The sequence below is a fragment of the Cherax quadricarinatus genome, chromosome 67 (assembly GCF_038502225.1).
Source record: "Cherax quadricarinatus isolate ZL_2023a chromosome 67, ASM3850222v1, whole genome shotgun sequence".
In the NCBI taxonomy this organism is placed as follows: domain Eukaryota; kingdom Metazoa; phylum Arthropoda; class Malacostraca; order Decapoda; family Parastacidae; genus Cherax; species Cherax quadricarinatus.
The window spans coordinates 5,648,905-5,661,745 of NC_091358.1; the positions used below are offsets into that span (position 1 = coordinate 5,648,905).

Below are 12,841 nucleotides of genomic sequence, written 5' to 3' on the forward strand. Positions count from 1 at the left end.
TTATATACGTGAAAGACATAATGGAAGGGATAGATTGGGTAATGGGAGGAATCAGATTTGACCCAAGGAAATAGAAGGAAGCTTCAATTCCTTTGATCAAGTGCCCTTCATCAGCAACAAAGTTAGTGAAACATAAGAGAGGAGCACTGTATTTCTAAATCTATTTTTTTCCAACTTGAGCCCACTTATTGCATATATACACACCTGTGTATATACAGATACACCTGCCAGTGTATATACACTGAGATATATATATATATATATATATATATATATATATATATATATATATATATATATATATATATATATACACTGATATATATATATAGGTAGTAGGTTGGTAGACAACAACCACCCAGGGAGGTACTACCGTCCTGTCAAGTGAGTGTAAAACGAAAGCCTGTAATTGTTTTACATGATGGTAGGATTGCTGGTGTCCATTTTTCTGTCTCATGAACATGCAAGGTTTCAGGTACGTCTTGCTACTTCTACTTACACTTAGGTCACACTACACATACATGTACAAACATATATACACACACCCCTCTGGGTTTTCTGCTATTTTCTTTCTAGTTCTTGTTCTTGTTTATTTCCTCTTATCTCCATGGGAAAGTGGAACAGAATTCTTCCTCTGTAAGCCATGCATGTTGTAAGAGGCGACTAAAATGCCGGGAGCAAGGGGCTAGTAACCCCTTCTCCTGTATAAATTACTAAATTTGAAGAAACTTTTGTTTTTATTTTTGGGCCACCCTGCCTCGGTGGGATACGGCCGGTTTGTTGAATATATATATATATATATATATATATATATATATATATATATATATATATATATATATATATATATATATATATTATTTCTGATTCCTGCTACTTGATATGCACCTATGCAACTATTTTTAGGAAATGAATTTTGATTAACAACATTGGGATAATTTTTCCCTTTGTGAAACTTGACAGATACCTCAGAGTTATTGTGTGTTGCATCTTTAAAATGAGTTAGTTGGCTGGTCTGCAACTAAACAATTAATTCTTGTAGACCTAGTCTTATTTCCTCCAGACCAAAATAACCCTTGTGATATTTATTCGAGAGTCATTCAAGTGTTTTACAGCTTAATTTATTCTGTACCATGGCACTCAATAACCAGTCTGAATCCTTCAGATTATATTTATTACTTAAAGTTTTGAGAGTGCTCTCCAGTTTAACTCTAAACTGTTGTAAACCTTTGTAAGTGTGATCTGGAGATTTTAAATTAACAATAATATTCACTAGATCCAACCTACTTTGTTCTATATTACCATAAGTGACCTTCAACAAGTCAACTGCTTCCTTGTAAGAGTCATTTACAATGAGAAAGGCTTGTATGAGTATGTGAGCATCTCCTCTTATCTGTCCTTTGAGGTAAAATAATTTAGTTACACAGGCTAGGTCACTCCTGTCATGCACAGCTGCTTTTAGTCGAAAATTGACCCCAAAATTCCTCCGCAACTTTTTGGGTTATCTCCAGGATTAATGCACACAGGCAAACACAATTCTGGGAGTTTTGGCAAAGACATATTATTTGTTGGAGCAGACTGACCAACTGCCTGGTTTACACATTTTAATTTATTCAAGGCCTGACTTTTGCAAGAAAGAATCTTTTCCTCTAATTCATAATACTGATCTACTTCAGTGTCATCTACACAGTTTACTAACAAATCTCCTTCATATTTGTTGTAATATAATTTGTATGAATCATATCTATTACCTAAAGCATCTAAATACAATTTTAAATCATCAGTATTCACAGTTTCTTCATTCATTAATTCCAAGCACTTATTATATGCCTTGGTTACATGAGCTTTTCTAGCCTGTAGTGATGCTTTCTTTACTCTATATTCCATATGTTTGTCTTCTATATTAATTTCCTCATTTTCAGCCATGATGCAATGTATTATATTCAACTTAATAACACTGATTATGTACTAAATTATGCACTTTATAACGGTAAATAGTACAACTTACCTTTGAATAAATCCCAGCTACTTGAGCTCAGCTATTACATGTGCAAGATTGTAATATAAATTTTAAATGTACATTAATACAAACTTAGCTCATCAAAATTAATATCATACAAATTAATAAATCCTTGCCAGAATTTGGCATAGCAAAATTAATATTATACACAATATAATCTTTATCCACACTTGTCTTATCAATTACACATACACTGATATAAATCTTGGCCAGAATTGTCTTATCAAATTAGTATTATACAAATTAATATAAACTTAGCCAGACTTGAGCTTAGCTTATCAAATTAATATTGTAATTATTATAATCCACTACACATTAAGTACATTTCTGAACTTAACATCCACCTCCTCCTGTTATTTCACATATAATTATTAAGTAATTAACTAATTAATGACTTCACTAATTACCTCCAGTTCAAGAAGGACCAACGGGCAAATTAAATGTGGAAAATTGCATTTATCTGAATGTAACTCATTATATACATAACAGAAAATGATAACAAAGATAATTATTATATATCAGAGTTACATAAGCAAGTAGGAATTTGGGACACCTAGGTCGCAAAAATGTCCCCCTTCGATACCTACCACTGTCATATCCACAAGTTGCTCTGGACCTATTAATTAAATGAAATATACATACACCAGGAATACTGGTAAATATATAAATTTGTGGACTGTATATTAAAAATAATAAATGGTTATATATATACACAATTACATAACAGAAGGAAAATATATCTAAATATCACTCACCAATTTGACTGGATATTACGTTGTATCATACTCAGAAAAACCTCACTAACTAAATTTATGGAAACACTGGCCAGAATTATACACAAATCTAGAGAGCTTATCTGAGGTTCCTGGAGCTGTCTTGTCCAGTCGTCTGATATCTCAAGTTATGCAGGAATGCATGTCCAACAATTTCGCCTCCTATTTGAGAGGTGTCAGCCCAATTTTAACCTCTAGAGCACGAAAATTCCTTCCCATTATACTAACGTTGTATCCAATTCAAAACCAAGATGGCGAGTCTCCTCTGCGCAGACGCAGGCTTTCCGTTTTCTATGACATGAATATTATTAAATACAGTATGGCCATCTATTTACATATAAATACTGAATTTCTGGAAAATATATACAGTATTTTCCACATATACTGCTGCTCAATATATACACATCAAGAAAGTTATTAAGATAAGATAAGATAAGATTTCGTTCGGATTTTTAACCCCGGAGGGTTAGCCACCCAGGATAACCCAAGAAAGTCAGTGCGTTAAGAACCCCAATAAAACTAAGACACGTTGATTAAAGTTATCCTAAGTTAATGTACTATTATCTGTGCCCTCTAAGACTATTATTAAAAAAATACATGTTGCTTTGTGTACGTTATGGAGGGAATGTACCTTAAAAACTTGATCATACCATTCAGAAATAAATAAATAAATATTATTATTGTAGATTAAGTAAGTTTATTCAGGTATACACAAATAGTTACATAGAATTATCATACATAGCAGCATATGTGTAGAGAACCTGGGATAACCCAAAAAAGTCAGAGTGACTTATTTCCATTGGAGTCCTTATGATTATATTATTATTATCAAGAGGGAAGCGCAAAACCCGTAGGATTACACAGCGCCTGTGGGGGAATGTGGAAGGCATTCAGGTTTAATTCAGGGAACTGGAGCACAGATCCAATTCCCCAAATCAAGAGCCCCTCGCCAGCATCAAGGAACCTTCTTTGAGGGGTATTATTGTAGAGATTATAGGACAAAATACTGCTAGAAAAATTATTTCTCGACAGGACCAAAAGTAAAAGCCTATCGACTACACGAGGGTCATTAAAGCTGCATAGAAACCGTTAGATATGATAAATATTAACCTAAAATAGGATTAAGATAATCTTTCCGGGTATATAAGCAGGCGGAAGACATACACTCCTCTTGGTGTATATATCCTAGTTGGTCATTGTTACATTGCTTACATTTTTTACAATGGTCTTGTGGGAAGACCGGCTCAGGGACACGTTTATAGGATATATAAAATTAACTTAGAATGACTCAACAATCAATTTCTATATCCTAATTTCAAAATATAATCATTTCCATTTTATATTTAAAATGTTTTATGCTACCTAAATTACAGTATAACGTTTCATAGATGTTACCAATATATGTAAGTTTATATTCTACAAGATGATAAAGAAAACCAGAAACTTACACAGATATAAAGAAAACTCAATACCCCAATGGAAATAAGTCACTCTGACTTTTTTGGGTTATCCCAGGTTCTCTACACATATGCTGCTATGTATGATAATTCTATGTAACTGTATTTGTGTATACCTGAATAAACTTACTTACTTAATATTTAGAGAAACTCATTAAATGTCATGTAACCATTTTGTTCGGAGTATTAACCTGGAGGGTTAGTAACCCAGGATAACCCAAGTCAGTATATCAGTATAATAATAATAATAATATATTTATTTACTACAAGTACATGGAAATGGTATACAGTCCTAGCTGACATCAATGACATACTACTATATAGAAAGCCCCTTGTTATGCTCCGCATTTCGGGCAAATTAGGCCAGTGTCCCGGGATGCGACCCACACCAGTCCACTAACACCCAGATACCCATTTTACTGATGGGGAACATAGACAACAGGTGGAAAGAAACACGCCCAATGTTTCTACTCTGGCTGGGAATAGAACCCAGACCCTCGTCGTGTGAAGCGAGAGCGTTAGGCACCAGAGCCCCATCATCGAAGATCGTCTTATTTCCAATAGCGTCTTTTAATTAAACTTATTTACTTCCTTACTTAATTCATTTCCCCAAGATGCGACACACACTAGTAGCCAGAAGCTATATCTCGACCCCTGCAACCACATAGAGGTGAGTACACACACACAAGAGGTACAACAAGGCACTTAGAGCAGGGAGGGAACGGATTTTTTTAGCGAAAAGGCGGGGGCCAAGAGCTGCGACTCGACCCATGCAACCACAAATAGGCGAGCACACACACACACATATTCAATTCAATTCAATTCAAAGTTTATTCTCCATAAGGATTACAATGTTGAATTTACAGAATTTGGTTATTGTGTGGTTTACATGTAGTTAAATAATGATTACAGAGTGTACCACTAGAACGCCTAGCATGGCTAGGCATTTCGGGCAGACTTAGTTTAATTCTTTATTTTAAAATATTACAAATTATGAGGTAAGTTGGTATTATGGCTAAGTGACTAAATACTAGTTTGTGAGTTTAGCAATGTGAATGCTTTTGTTTTGGCACAGTACATAGTTTCAGTATTGGAGTATCATAGGATTCATTATTTTAAGATTGAGATTAATATTTCTGTTTATGGTCAAATGGGTGAGTGAGTGTAAAGGACCCCAATGGAAATAAGTCACCCTGTCTGACCCTAGGTTCTCTAGCTGCTATGTATGATATTCTATGTAATTGTATTTGTGTATACCTGAATAGTGTGAACCACCAGTGGTATTCGTGTAGTGGGGGGTGTATCAGGGAGATAAGATGTTTTCTAATGGTAGTTTTAAAGGTGATGAATGTGTCTGCAGTTCTAGAGTTCTCAGGTAGGGTGTTCCAGATTTTAGGGCCTTTGACATACATTGAATTTTTGTAAAGGTTTAGTCGGACACGGGGAATGTCATAGAGATGTTTGTGTCTGGTGTTGTGTCTGTGGGTTCTGTCACAACTGTCAAGAAAGCGTTTTAGGTTAAGGTTGATATTGGAGTTTAAGGTCCTGTAGATGTAGATTGCACAGTAGTAAGTGTGGATGTACTGAACAGGGAGTAAGTTCAGATCTATGAAGAGTGGGGGGGGGGGGGGTGTTGCCAGGGATGGGATTTAGTGATTATTCTTACTGCAGCTTTTTGTTGGGTTATTATTGGCTTTAGGTGTGTTGCTGCAGTTGATCCTCAAGCTCAAATAGCATAGGTGAGGTATGGATAAATAAGTGAGTGGTATAGTGTGAGAAGGGCATTTTGCGGCACGTAGTATCGTATCTTGGAGAGGATCCCAACCGTTTTGGATACTTTTTTGGTTATGTGTTGGATATGGGTGCTGAAATTCAGGTTGTTGTCAAGGTATAGGCCTAGGAATTTGCCCTCATTATGTCTGGTAATTAGAGTGTTGTCGATCTTAATGTTAATTTGTGCATCTCCTGCTCTGCTACCAAACATAATATAGTAGGTTTTGTCAGTGTTAAGCGTAAGTTTATTGGCTGTCATCCAAGTCGATATTTTGATCAGCTCCTCGTTAACAATGGTGTTGAGGGTGGCAAGATTAGGGTGAGAGATGACGTAAGTCGTGTCGTCAGCAAAGAGAATGGGTTTCAGGTGTTGGGATACGTTTGGAAGATCATTGATGTATATGAGGAAGAGCAGGGGACCAAGGACACTTCCCTGGGGGAACTCCATTATCAAGTGGCCGTGTTGTTGATGCTGTGTCTTTAATGGTGACGTACTGATACCTACTAGTAAGGTAAGATTTGAAATAAGCAAGCGCATGGCCTCTTATACCGTAATGGTCAAGTTTGTGGAGTAGGATGTCGTGGTCTACTGTGTCAAAAGCTTTTCTTAAGTCAATAAAAATTCCTAGTGGATATTCCTTATTTTCCAATGCTGTGTAAAGCAGATCTAGCATTTTTATGATTGCATCATTAGTGCTTTTATTTTTCCTGAATCCAAAGTGGCAGGGGTTGAGTATGTTTTGTGCTGTTATAAATGAATATAGTCTCCTGTGCACGAGTTTCTCAAAGATTTTGGATAGCAATGGTAAGTTTGATATTGGCCTATAGTTGTTTAAGTCTGTAGGGTCACCACCTTTATGTATTGGTGTAACCCTTGCCATCTTGAGTAGTTTCGGGAAGGTGCTAGTTTCTAGTGACTTGTTAAAAAGTAATGAAATAGCATGCGAAAGGATATGGGCCGCTCGCTTGTACAGTAATGGTGGGACATGAGACAGATTCCCCGAGTTATTTTTAAGTGACTTTATAATCTCGGTGACTTCCGAGGGCTCAGTTGGTGCAAGATAGAAGGAATTTGGGAAATTCCCATCTAGGTAGTCCCCGGCATGGGCATTGGTATGTGGGATTTTATTGGCGAGATTAGATCCTATGGTTGAGAAGAAGTAGTTTATCTTGTTAGCTGTGTCAGTGGGATGTAGTGGTGTTTCATTAGGTTTAGTTAGGACAATATTCTTGTTTTTTTTCAGTTTGTGGGTCCCTAGAATCTGAGAGAGTGTTTTCCAGGTCTTTTTTATATCTCCTCTAGTGTCTGTGAATCTACTGGAGTAGTATAGTTGTTTGGCTTTCTTTATTACTTTGGTGAGAACTGATGAATAGTGTTTAAGAATATCTTTGTGTATTAAGCCCTGTCTATATTGCTTTTCATATTGGTGTTTCTTGTCAATGGATTTCAGAATGGTGCTGGTTAGCCATGGGCAACCAAGCCGTTTGTTTGTGATCTGTTTCGTTTTTATAGGACAATGTTTGTTGTATAGTCTAAGTAATTTGTTAAGAAAAATGTCTGTCCAGTCATCAATACCATTGGCCTTGGAGAATTCTGTAAGCCAGCCAACAGTCTCTAGGTCAGCTGTGAACTTCCTTATTGAGGCCTCGTCATGGAGTCTAAATGAGACTTCGTTGTATTCAAGTGGTGGTTTACTAATGTTTGTCAGGAGGAAGGTAGGGTAGTGGTCTGTAGTGCTATCTGTGATTATCCCTGATTTAAGGGGGGCTAGTATATTGGTCCATATGTGGTCTATTATGGTTGCACTTGTCTCAGTGAGCCTGGTTGGTTTAGTTATTGTTGGTATGAGAAGTGTGTATCTAGTGACAAGTACCCTTAAGATAACATAAGATTTCGTTCGGATTTTTAACCCCGGAGGGTTAGCCACCCAGGATAACCCAAGAAAGTCAGTGCGTCATCGAGGACTGTCTAACTTATTTCCATTGAGGTTCTCAATCTTGTCCCCCAGGATGCGACCCACACCAGTCAACTAACACCCAGGTACCTATTTGCTGCTAGGTGAACAGGACAACAGGTGTAAGGAAATGCGTCGAAATGTTTCCACCTGCCGGGAATCGAACCCGGGCCCTCCGTGTGTGAAGCGGAAGCTGGTAACTAACCAGATACCTACTGTACTTACTGCTCCGTGAACAGAGGTAACAAGGGTGAGCAAACATGTCCAACATTTCCACTCGTGCTGGGGTTTGAACCTCGACCCCTATCTAGATGCCAACTAATACTCATACTCTGTATTCTTTGTCTCTTCTATCTCCTACCCACTAAACTGTCAATCTGTATATTCGTTGTGGGTTTAGCACTTAGTTTTGATTGATTAATTAAACTGTCAATATTCTTTTATTTGAAGAATTGAGACACTTATGCAACATATGGGAATCTTTATTGAAGAAACGTTTCGCCACACAGTGGCTTCATCAGTCCAATACAAAGTAGAAGTGGGTAAGGAGAGTAGAAGTTTGAGGTAATCAGTCCCTCAACCTGGAATCGATGTGTTCAGTCCATCACTCTTGTAGGAAGTGCAGCATAGGGCCAGAGAGGTGGCTTATATACTGCGGTGAGATGAGTTGAAGCAGGAAGAGGCGGGATCACAGTGGGACCTGCCACTAGTGTAAGTAGGTCGTCGTCCAAAAGTTGGGCAAGCGTTGAAGTCTTTGTACTTGTCGGTTTTCAAAACCATTCATCACATCTGTCAGACACTGCAACATCATGGGATCTTGGTACAAAGACTTCAACGCTTGCCCAACTTTTGGACGACGACCTACTTACACTAGTGGCAGGTCCCACTGTGATCCCGCCTCTTCCTGCTTCAACTCATCTCACCGCAGTATGTAAGCCACCTCTCTGGCCCTATGCTGCACTTCCTACAAGAGTGATGGACTGAACACATCGATTCCAGGTTGAGGGACTGATTACCTCAAACTTCTACTCTCCTTACCCATTTCTACTACTTTATATTGGACTGATGAAGCCACTGTGTGGCGAAACGTTTCTTCAATAAAGATTCCCATATGTTGCATAAGTGTCTCAATTCTTCAGCTTGTCGGTTTTCAAAACCATTCATCACATTCTTTTATTTCACATCAACTTTTTTTTTTTAACAAGTCACCATCTCCCACCGAGGCAGGGTGACTCAAAAAGAAAGAAAATCCCCAAAAAGAAAACACTTTCATCATCATTCAACACTTTCACCTTACTCATACATAATCACTGTCTTTGCAGAGGTGCCCAGATACAACAGTTTAGAAGCATATATAAAGATACACAACATATCCCTCCAAACTGCCAATATCCCAAACTCCTCCTTTCAAGTGCAAGCATTGTACTTCCCATTTCCAGGACTCAAGTCCGGCTATATAAAAATAACCGGTTTCCCTGAATCCCTTCACTAAATATTACTCTGCTCACACTCCAACAGCTCGTCAGGTCCCAAATACCGTTCATCTCCATTCACTCCTAACACTCACGCATGCTTGCCGGAAGTCCAAGCCCCTCGCCCACAAAACCTCCTTTACCCCCTCCCTCCAACCTTTTTGAGGACAACCCCTAATTTGATCCATTCTCTCTAAATGACCAAACCACCTCAACAACCCCTCTTCAGCCCTCTGACTAATACTTTTATTAACTCCACACCTTCTCCCAATTTCCACACTCCGAATTTTCTGCATAATATTTACACCACACATTGCCCTTATACATTGCTAATATAAATAGAAAAAGATTTTGTTAAGGACAGTGTACTTAAAGAAATTTTTTATAAAGCTTCTCAAAATACAATGATTTTTTTTTTGTAAATGTGATGGAAAACGTGCATCCAAAATTGCATAATGCATAAGAACAGAGTGGATGTCATGTGAGAAATTTGTACAAATTTTTATTTCTTTATGTGGTATACATAATAATGCAGTTGACGTGTAATAAAACATTGGTAGTTTTAGTTTAATATTTTTATTATGCACCCTATACCCATCCTGTGTTGGTGGCACAAATGAAAGTCACTAGTATGCAATCCATTTCGGGCACACTAATCTTAATGCTTAATAAAAATTACTTAAAAATTAGACATAGATTATTAAGTAGGATTTTTTATGGTTAACTGCAAACATATGTGCAATAAGAAAGGTAGATAATGAACAAATGGTACAATTTCAAAAATAGGACTTATAATTTTGTGGAGTGACTGAACAGGTACATGGACTATATCTGGAGGGGGTTCCGGGAGTCAACGCCCCCGCAGCCCAGTCTGTGACCAGACCTCATGGTGGAACAGAGCCTGATCAACCAGGCTGTTACTGTTGGCTGCACGCAATCCAACGTACGAGCCAGAGCTCGGCTGGTCAGGTACCAACTTTAGGTGCCTGTCCAGTGCCTACTTGAAGACAGCCAGGGGTCTATTGGTAATCCCCCTTATGTATGCTGGGAGGCAGTTGAACAGTCTTGGGCCCCTGACCCTTATTGTATTGTCTCTTAGCGTGCTAGCGACACCCCTGCTTTTCATTGGGGGGATGTTGCATTGTCTGCCGAGTCTTTTGCTTTCGGAGAGAGTGATTTTCGTGTGCAAGTTTGGTACTAGTCCCTCTAGAATTTTCCAGGTGTATATAATCATGTATCTCTCCTGCCTGCATTCCAAGGAGTACAGGTTCAGGAACTTTAAGTGCTCCCAGTAATTGAGGTGTTTAATCTCCATTATGTGTGCTGTGAAGGATCTCTACATTTTCTAGGTCAGCAATTTCACCTGCCTTGAAAGGTGCTGTGTGTGCAGCAATATTCCTGCCTAGATAGAACAAGTGACCTGAAGAGTGTCATCATGGGCTTGGCATCCCTAGTTTTGAAAGTTCTCATTATCCATTCTGTCATTTTACTAGCAGATGTGATTGATACAATGTTATGGTCCTTGAAGGTGAGATCCTCCGACATGATCACTCCCAAGTCTTTGACGTTAGTTTTTTGCTCTATTGTGTGGCTGGAATTTGTTTTATATCTTCTGCATATAGTCCTACTGTCTTCAAGTTATGTCTTGGAATTTGTATTGATAAAGCCACTGGATGGCGAAACGTCTACAATAAAGACACCCACATGTTGCACATGTGTCTTAATTTCATACTCTGATGAAGTTTTAATTTCTTCATGTTTACCATATTGGAGTAATTGAAATTTCTCATCGTTGAACTTCATATTGTTTTCTGCAGCCCATTGAAAGATTTGGTTGAAGTCTGCCTGGAGCCTTGCAATGTCTGCAATGGAAGACACTGTCATGCAGATTCGGGTGTCATCTGCAAAGGAAGACACGGTGCTGTGGTTTACATCCTTGTCTATGTTAGATATGAGGATGAAGAACAAGATGGGAGCGAGTACTGTGCCTTGTGGAACAGAGCTTTTCACCATAGCCACCTCAGACTTGACTCTGTTTACTACTACTCTGTGTTCTATTTGTGAGGAAGTTATAGATCCACTTACCAACTTTTCCTGTTATTCCTTTAGCATGCATTTTGTGTGCTATTGAATTCTCTGCATAATATTTGCACCACACATTGCCCTTAGACACAACATCTCCAATGCTTCCAGCCTCCTCCTTGCTGCATCATTCACAAGCAATGTTTCACACCCACATAACTGTTGGTACCACTATACTCTCATACATCCCCTTCTTTGCCTCCATGGATAACATTTTTTGTCTCCACAGATACCTCAATGCACCACTCACCTTTTTTTCCGTCATCAATTCTATGGTTAACCTTGTCCTTCATAAACCCATCTGCTGACAAATCTACTCCCAAATATCTGTACCCATTCACTTCTTCCATACTTCCTCCCTCATATGTATATAGCAGTAATGAAAATCTTCGGTATTTGCTCAGATACTGCAGTTTGTGAAGGAATGGCATTGTTGCTAGGTTTAGAGGTGGCAGGTTTTGGAAAGTGTCTGGCATTGAGGTTTAAGTGTGGGCAGTGAAGCAGACAGATCGTACAGAGGTGGGAACATCAATGAGAGCTACATATGGGTTAGAAACATGAGTACGAGTATGGAAGGAAAATGCTGAGCATTAGGGGAAGGGGTTGTCAGGCAACTCTGGAGTAGGAGATGCAAGATACAGTATTCTTCCCTGTAAGTGGAGTCGGGTAATAGCCTAGTGATATGACGAGGCCTCTGTCTCTTTCAAATATTTTATTTAACTTTTCCAAAGAAAAAGGAAAACCTATGAGAATACAAGGAATGTGCTTCATTGCAGGTCAGGCAGGAAGAGTGATAGTCACAATTTAATTTATTATGATCTGTTCCTCTACAGATTGGACATTATTTTTGTAACCCGCAATATTTTACTGAGTGGCCAGAGTCAACATCTGTGACACTGTTGAGGTGTTGGTTTGAGCTCCCTCATTAGCAAGACTTGGGGGCTATGGTGAGCGGTAACCTTAAACCAAGACAGCAATGCCTAAGCATATGTAATAAGGCAAATAGATTACTGGGATTTATATCAAGAAGTGTAAGTAACAGAAATCCAGAGGTTATACTGCAGCTTTATACATCATTAGTAAGGCCTCACCTAGATTATGCAGTTCAGTTCTGGTCTCCTTATTACAGAATGGACATAAATTCGTTAGAAAATATTCAGCATAGAATGACTAAATTAATACATAGCATTAGAAATTTTCCTTATGAAGAAAGATTGAAGACTCTTAAATTACATTCACTTGTTAGATGAAGAATGAGGGAAGACATGATCGAAGTGTATAAGTGGAAGATGGGTATTACCCCTTTCAG

The 12,841-nt window shown here is 38.2% G+C and overlaps 1 protein-coding gene across 1 annotated transcript in view; it reads left to right on the top strand.

Annotated features, from left to right (window-relative positions):
* Positions 1–6,102: 6,102 nt before the first annotated feature.
* The window catches only part of LOC128699603 (zinc finger protein 90), a 207,155-nt gene continuing 200,416 nt past the window's right edge, over positions 6,103–12,841 (top strand). The window contains exon 1 of the mRNA XM_070099355.1: positions 6,103–6,535. The gene's annotated coding sequence lies outside the window, so the exon portion shown is untranslated. The remainder of the gene's footprint in view (positions 6,536–12,841) is intronic.